At 35.0% G+C, this 7,165-nt stretch overlaps 1 long non-coding RNA gene across 2 annotated transcripts; it reads left to right on the top strand.

Moving 5' to 3' along the window:
- The first annotated feature begins 44 nt into the window (after positions 1-44).
- Positions 45-7,159, top strand: LOC124101053 (uncharacterized). 2 transcript variants are annotated; one of them, XR_006854520.2, is made up of 3 exons: positions 45-871; positions 1,447-1,527; positions 5,322-7,159. It is a non-coding gene; the product is annotated as an uncharacterized LOC124101053 (long non-coding RNA). The 2 variants fall into 2 exon arrangements; XR_006854519.2 differs by having other exon boundaries at positions 58-871; positions 5,325-7,159.
- The last annotated feature ends 6 nt before the right edge of the window (positions 7,160-7,165 follow it).

Here is a 7,165-nt window from a genome sequence, read left to right as displayed (position 1 = left end):
CTTCTGACTGGGGAAAACTGAAATGTTAATGCAGTTTTGAATGGTATTTCCTTGAGTGCTTTGAAAATATTCAGACAGTAAACACAGCATGATACTTTGCTAGTGTCTTCCTTTCTTGGAATTCCTTTTAGTTATTCTTCAATGAAAAGTGTTGCATACTCTAACCAAATTGAGTGTGCCCATTTGTATACATAAAATATAGACACATTTTCATTCTGAATTTCTCTCTTTTTAAAATAAATTTTTGACTATATATATTTTTCTAAATGACATTCATGTTTTCCAAGCTCTGTGACTCAAACAAGTCCAAGTGTGTTTTATTTCTACACAAAGTGACAGATTTGAAAATCTCTTAACACATCAATTTTAACACTAAAAATTGCCCTTTATTGTTTTAAATGTTGAATCTGTATAATATCAAGTCCATTTCTCAAGAGAGTTTTAAATAAATTTTCTGTTGTGTTTATAGTATTGCTGAGTATGTTTGCTAGTTAAGCACTGATTTAAATTGTTTTAGATATATGCATATCAGTGTTTGTTATCAGGGAACACATTCTCTCTTAATTCTTCCTGGTTTTACCCCAGCAGAAGCCAGATGAAGGAAAGCATCTCAGCTTCATCTGGAATGCATAAGATAGTGTCTCATTTGGAAAGTACTGTTGCACAAAATGTAATGGTCTTATCTCCAATTGCAATGACTTCATATCTATGAACATGGTGGTGTCTAAAGAGTGATGATGAAATCTATATGTAACTCATAACTGACATTATTTTTAACAGAGTGATTCTGAGCAAGATAATGAGTGTACTTCTTGTCTATTTGGTGTATTCCGTTCACCCACAAAAAAAGGAATAAAAGGATATGTAAAAGGTAAGATACACATAGGATACAAAATATAATAGAGAGACTATTGCCAAAAAATATGAGCACTAGCATAGAGTAATTGTTCAAAGAATATGTCTATTAAGTAGCTAGCAAGGAAAAAGGAAGATAAGAAGTGGCATCTTTTAGGTTTCATTCACAGGTTAAATTGGGAGTATTGCTAAATGAATACAATTGTGAGTTGCATTTAAGACATGCTTCTATCACGGGTAAATCTAAAATAAGGCAAAAGCAAGAAGAAGATGTAATGAAGACTGAGAAAGACAGTGAGTACATGGAGTCAAAAAGAAAAAGAGGAATAAGTTTTACCAAGGAGAGGGCGGGAAATTCAAGCCACATATGAGAAAGGTAAAGAGCAGGGTTTTCAAAATGTGGGAAGAATTTGTGAGTTTCAAACTACAAAGATGAATGAAGGGGAGAGTACATCTTTCTGAACCTTCATGACTTATTCACACTTGGAAATGAATTGAGGAATAAACACTTGATGCCACAAAGCTAAGTTTATTTACCATAAATGATTAGGCATGTACAAAATTTAGTGACAACATTTTGTTACACCCTAGGACAAAAACACAGTGAAGAAACAGCAAATGGAAAAGGCAAAAGAAGTACAAATAGTTGTGGAGCATTCCTGAAACCCACAGGTATCTAAAATTAATGTTGGAAAAAGATTACAGATTCTTCTAAACTTGACTTTGAAGGGACATCCTAAGGTAAAATCCAGAGCTATATTCAAATTAACTTAGAGGAATTGGAAACTGACAAATTTCACACTGGAACTCTGAAAACATAAGGAATCATCTCTTGGGGATCATGTCCAAAATCTCATTCTGACTGAGCAAGTCTTTCCTTCTCCATGTCCATTACATTCTATAGTGATTCCAAAGATCCTTTGGAATGTCCTTTTGAGAAATATGCAAGAACAGCTACGGGTTCCTGCAGTTTAGGACACAAGCAGATCAATTGCAAGGACAAATATTGAGTTCATTCTAAACATGTCTCTTGAGAATTGAGAGGGACTCAAAAGACTAAGATGAAGAAATTATATTTCCATGATAAATTTGTTACATTGCCAGGAAAGAAAGTGGGCAAAAATCCATTCAAAGAATGTAAAATGGAAAGAAACAAGCCTCCACTCTAGGGTTCTTTTTGAAAAGCTAAAGGGAAGGGAAAATGAAGGAGGAATCATGAAATTTAGCTAGGAAATATGAGTAAATGGAGAGAATACTCTTCAGGGCTTTACAGTTTGTCTCATTTCATATCAATATCTGATGGAGAGATGATTAGAACTAGTGGGGGCTGGAAGAATAAAGGCAACCTACAGCTGCCAATTTCTCTCCTCCATATGTAGCAGGCCCCACAATGTGTGAGGCATCCATATATGTCATTCAGAAGAGCAACATTGCATTTTTGAAGAATTAATTGTTTTAAAGAAAGCTAATATTTCCATTCATACTATTCTTATCATTAGTATCATTAATTTTGTTTAAGCCATTATTTTTTGGTGCTTCGTTGGGAAACCATGCTGCTTACATGCCAAGAATCCACAGTACTGCTGAGATACCTTCTGAACTCTAGAGGACAAATGTTGTTCTGAACTGGGACTTTTTTGAAAATACTTTAAAAGCCTTGTAGATATGCCACATCAGACTCAAACTGGAACCAGAAATCTTTATGCAGTTTACTCCTCAAAAACCAACACCATTACTCTTATTTACCAATTTCTTCAAAACATAATAGTTTATTTTTTTTTTTTTTTTTTTTTTTAAATAATTTTTTTATTGTTTAATTTTCGGCGGACACAACATCTTTGTGTGTATGTGGTGCTGAGGATCGAACCCAGGCCGCACGCATACCAGGCGAGCGCGCTACGGCTTGAGCCACATCCCCAGCCCCCATAATAGTTTATTGATATCTGCAATTTCTGCAAGATTTCAGAACAATTTTTTGATGGACTAGTCTGAATCCTTTGTGCTTTATCATATTCCTTTCTTTTTTTTTTTTTTTTTTTTTTCATAGATGTTGGATCACTTTCTTCACACAACAGAGGAAAAATAAAATTGGTGTTGGTTGAGCCACCTTATACAGGAAAGGAAGCTATATCAGTTTCCCACATGGGTATGGATAAACACCCAGATGGTGTTAGCTGACTTTCTGTAAACACATACATCAGAAAATTCTCCATGATGAGCAAACAATTATATCTTCCCCCGCACTTACATCACCACTTTAGTCTTGTTAATTATAAGGCAAATAAGGGATTGGAAAAGGACTTATAATGAAATGGATTAATAGATTCTGATAAGATTCACTAAAGATGTGTACTGCCACATTTTAAAAGCTTTGACATTGAATTTCTCAGGGGTGTTCTTTCCTCCTTTAAATACAGTTCATTCTGCATCTCGACATAATTGTATAATTGATCATTTCAAAAATGATCTTTCCTCTGGAAACTTAACTGCAAATATTACTGAACCCACATTCCTGGTTTGGTTTTAGTACTTTGAATCTTGTGACTTTACTCAACACACATGTAATTCATTTTACTGCTTTTATATAAAATGAATGTGTTATTTATTGGCAAACAGTTTTCCAGAAATTTTGACTGAGTTGTAAATCAAGAATGTGCTTGCACATACCAAGGAAGTGTTTGCTAATCGTTCTATGACATATTTTATTTCTTTATTTTACCTCAATTGTGGGCACTAAAAAAAGGTCTTTTTGCATGCTAAGCAAAAAGTTGCTGTCTCACTGAACGTCTCCCACAGACCTCTCTAATTCTCTAGTGGGTTTTCTAAATCCAGGTTTCAGAAAATTGTGCACCAAGCACCTAAATGAGTTCCTTCAACACAGGAAGATATTTTTACAGAAGAAACTACATGGTACATGAAAACAACATTCACAGTTCCTACGTTTTATTACACATCCCATTTGAAACCTTGCATTACAGTCGGGATCTCAAAGCACACAGAGCCACTTTCTTTCTTGTTCATTTAATTAAAATGGGTTCCATAAATCTCACTGAAAATTTTATACCCTCTGTATTTTTGGAAAAATTCCATCCAATCAGGCCTGCATCAATTTTCTAGTGCACTGCTGCCTTCTCACTATTCATCTCCATTCGTGCACATGCCACTCAAGGTCACATGCTTATCACATTGAGGTTGGTTTTACTATTTATGCGTATAGTGCATATATGACCATAAGACACGGATTTCCGTGCATCTTAAATTTCCTAAGAATCTTTCTTAATACAAATTTTTCCTCACTGTGTATTTTGATCCCTCTCTCTGCCTGCGATGTCCCCTGGCAGTTCTCCTTGCCAATCCCTATAGTCAGTCAGGCATGTTCCATTTAAGCCCTGTGTGTATGTACAGTCTCACATGCCCTCAGCATTTCCTCCCTCTGGCAGATAACCTCACTTTTGAAGTCTCCATTAATCTCTATCTCTAGAAAAGACATCATCCCTGTCCCCTATTTTCTCCTCTAGTTCTTACCACAAATTCAATTACAGGTGGAAATAAATAAAGCTTTTGACAGTAATATGATATAAAAGCAGTCCTCTCAAGTCCAGTAACTGATGAACTGGGTAGGAAAATGAATACTTTACAGCTCACATGTTTATTACTCAGCACAAAAGTTGTAATCTGTCTGAGGTAGTCCCAAGGAAAGAAAACCAGTTTATGTCAGGAATAACAGGCATAATCGTGAATGTTTTGCAAGACAGAGGCAATTTTGATTGAAAAAAATATATGAGAAGAAGTGGAAGCTAAAATGAAAAATAATGTGGAATTCATTCTGTTAAGGTGTAAATGCAATCATTTATTTGGAACACAATGAAGTACAATGGATTTTTAAAATTTAATAATTGAGGAGGAGATAGTAAACAGTGTGATGATTATAGTGTACAAAGAAACTTAAATTTTTTACTGTGAAATTTTCATTCAACTTGAATGGATCAAGTTGTGAGTTATTATAGGCATCATACATGGTGAATACCTAGTGTCTCCCCACATGGTTTTCTGAGGTATTGGACCAGTAAAATTACTCTTCAATGATGTCAGTATGCATGGGGTTCAGAGACACACATCCATAATTGCAGGTACTTGAGAGGCAGAGGCAGCCTCTCAGGTTTACAGCAAACCCTGGAATTGAAAAAACACCCTGTCTCCCAGTATAAAGACTTGGGATCTGAAGTAAGCATTATAGTATTTTGCAAGGATACACATGTTTGGGGGTAAAATACATAGGCCCACACACAAACAGCAATAAAAATTTCACACATGATATATATTCTTCTAAAGTAAAACTTCAATAAAAATATAACTGGACAAATAAAATTATATGATTATTAGTACTCTTCCTTTTTATAATTTGGATAATTTGTCTTTCACATGAATTTTTTTAAGTATTTTAAGTTTATCTGTGCATTTGTCAGCAGAGTTAAATTTGGACAGATCATCTGAGGCAGAACAGAAGAGGCTTCATGATATGGATGATACTGCACATCACCAGCAAAAGGTAGGCATATGTGTCCATTTAAATTCTTTTTCTTGCTTCCAGATGCCAATTGAAATGACCTACTACAGTACTCTTTGAAAATCCAAACATAGTAATTAAATATTTAAGTACAGAGAAGTTAACTGGTCATCAATATCAAAATAGCTTTAGCAATCAAGGTGAATGACAGATAAACTTTATGCAAGTAATTGCACTACTATTTTCCAATAATGTTTGCATTTTCATCTATGTGACAGCCTTAAATGGTGAATGATAAATTGCAGAATATCATATCAGTTGAAACTAGGAACATGCATAAATGCAATGACCGCTGAACACATTCATGTAAAAATAGCTTCATTCCCAAAGGCTCAGTGTTTAATTTCACATTAGCTGTCACCCATGACAAGGTTAACGATGTTTTTCTCCATGGATTCCTGTGTCTTTACTGAGGAAGATACCAGACTTAAATGAGACCCAAAACTGCCTGTTAATGGAAAATGATTCAGGATGGGTACTTTTCTGTTAATATACATACAGTTTCTATTGATTTTATGTCATTTCCTTTCAAGAAATCAATTCACTTATTAAACATATTTTTTTCTTAGTATCTAGATGTTGTTAGACCTAAGTCATTGGATGCAATTATTGAGAAATCATGAAATTTGGGAGGTGTATTTTTCCTCTGTTCTCATGTTGTCTGTGTTAGTAAATTGTGGATTTCCATGCATTTGAATGGATTTCTGTTCCATAGTGTCTCCTGGGTACTTGGAGTGTGCAAGTTTCTCTTTGGGATGTTTCCTGGACAGGGTTTATAGATGAGGATCACATCTGAAAAATGAGCATGTTTAACATGTTACTTTCACTCACAAGTATCTCTGTAAGGGGAGAGTATCACAGAGCCACCATCACCTTGCCAGGGTAGTTTCCTGCTCAGAAGGTGTAAGCCACCTGGGAAAAAGAAAGTCTCAAGTAATTAGTAAGGAAATAAGAGACAGAGCCAGAAATTAAGTTTGAAAAGGAAAGCAGAGCTCCTGAAAGGTTCCCCAATCCCAGTAGAAGCTGGAACTGAACAACTAGAAAAAGGATCAAGTTGTTTATTTAAGGGAGAGTAGATCAAAGGCAGAGATAAGTTTTTAGCGGGAGGAATATTGCTTTTTGGTGTGTTAGGGTTCTTGCAGCAATGAAGTTGATTGGCATCTTGACAGGCCACACCCAACTCTGAAAGGCTGTGTAGCTGTGTGGCTCCAGCTGGTCCACCCATCTCCAGTGCAGTGCTGAACCTGACACAGCTTTGTAAGAAGCCAGTGGCTTCTAAGTCAATTTGCTTCACACCAAGTTCGCATTGGCTCCTGTCAGGAGAGACTAAACTCCAATAATGATCACAGCATAAACCAAAATATGTATCCACTGTACATAAAATATTATGTTTTAAATGATCTCCAGAGCAGCACAAAGTGAAGAGATGGAGTAGGAAATAACAAGGTTAACCTGCAAAAAAAAAATATATATCCTGGTTATAATATAATTATTGGAACATATTTCAAAAAAGTAAGTAGAGTGAAAGTGGTGAGAGTAAGCAGAGTCAGAATAGGAGTAGAGGAAAAAATGCAATAAAAATGAGAAATGAAAAGATTTAAAATGAGAATAAAAATTGTCTCTGGCTAACAAAAAAAATGAATGAATGGAATAAAACTCTCAAATAAATAGAAAGAGAAAAATAAATAACATGGAAAACTCATAAAAATTATCAAACAAAAATATCAGAAACAATAATAGCAA

The sequence above is a fragment of the Marmota monax genome, unplaced genomic scaffold, assembly GCF_021218885.2.
Source record: "Marmota monax isolate L192 unplaced genomic scaffold, Marmota_monax_Labrador192_F-V1.1 WCK01_AAM20220418_F8-fsc02935, whole genome shotgun sequence".
Lineage (NCBI taxonomy): Eukaryota > Metazoa > Chordata > Mammalia > Rodentia > Sciuridae > Marmota > Marmota monax.
This window is presented reverse-complemented; position numbering and strand designations above follow the sequence as displayed.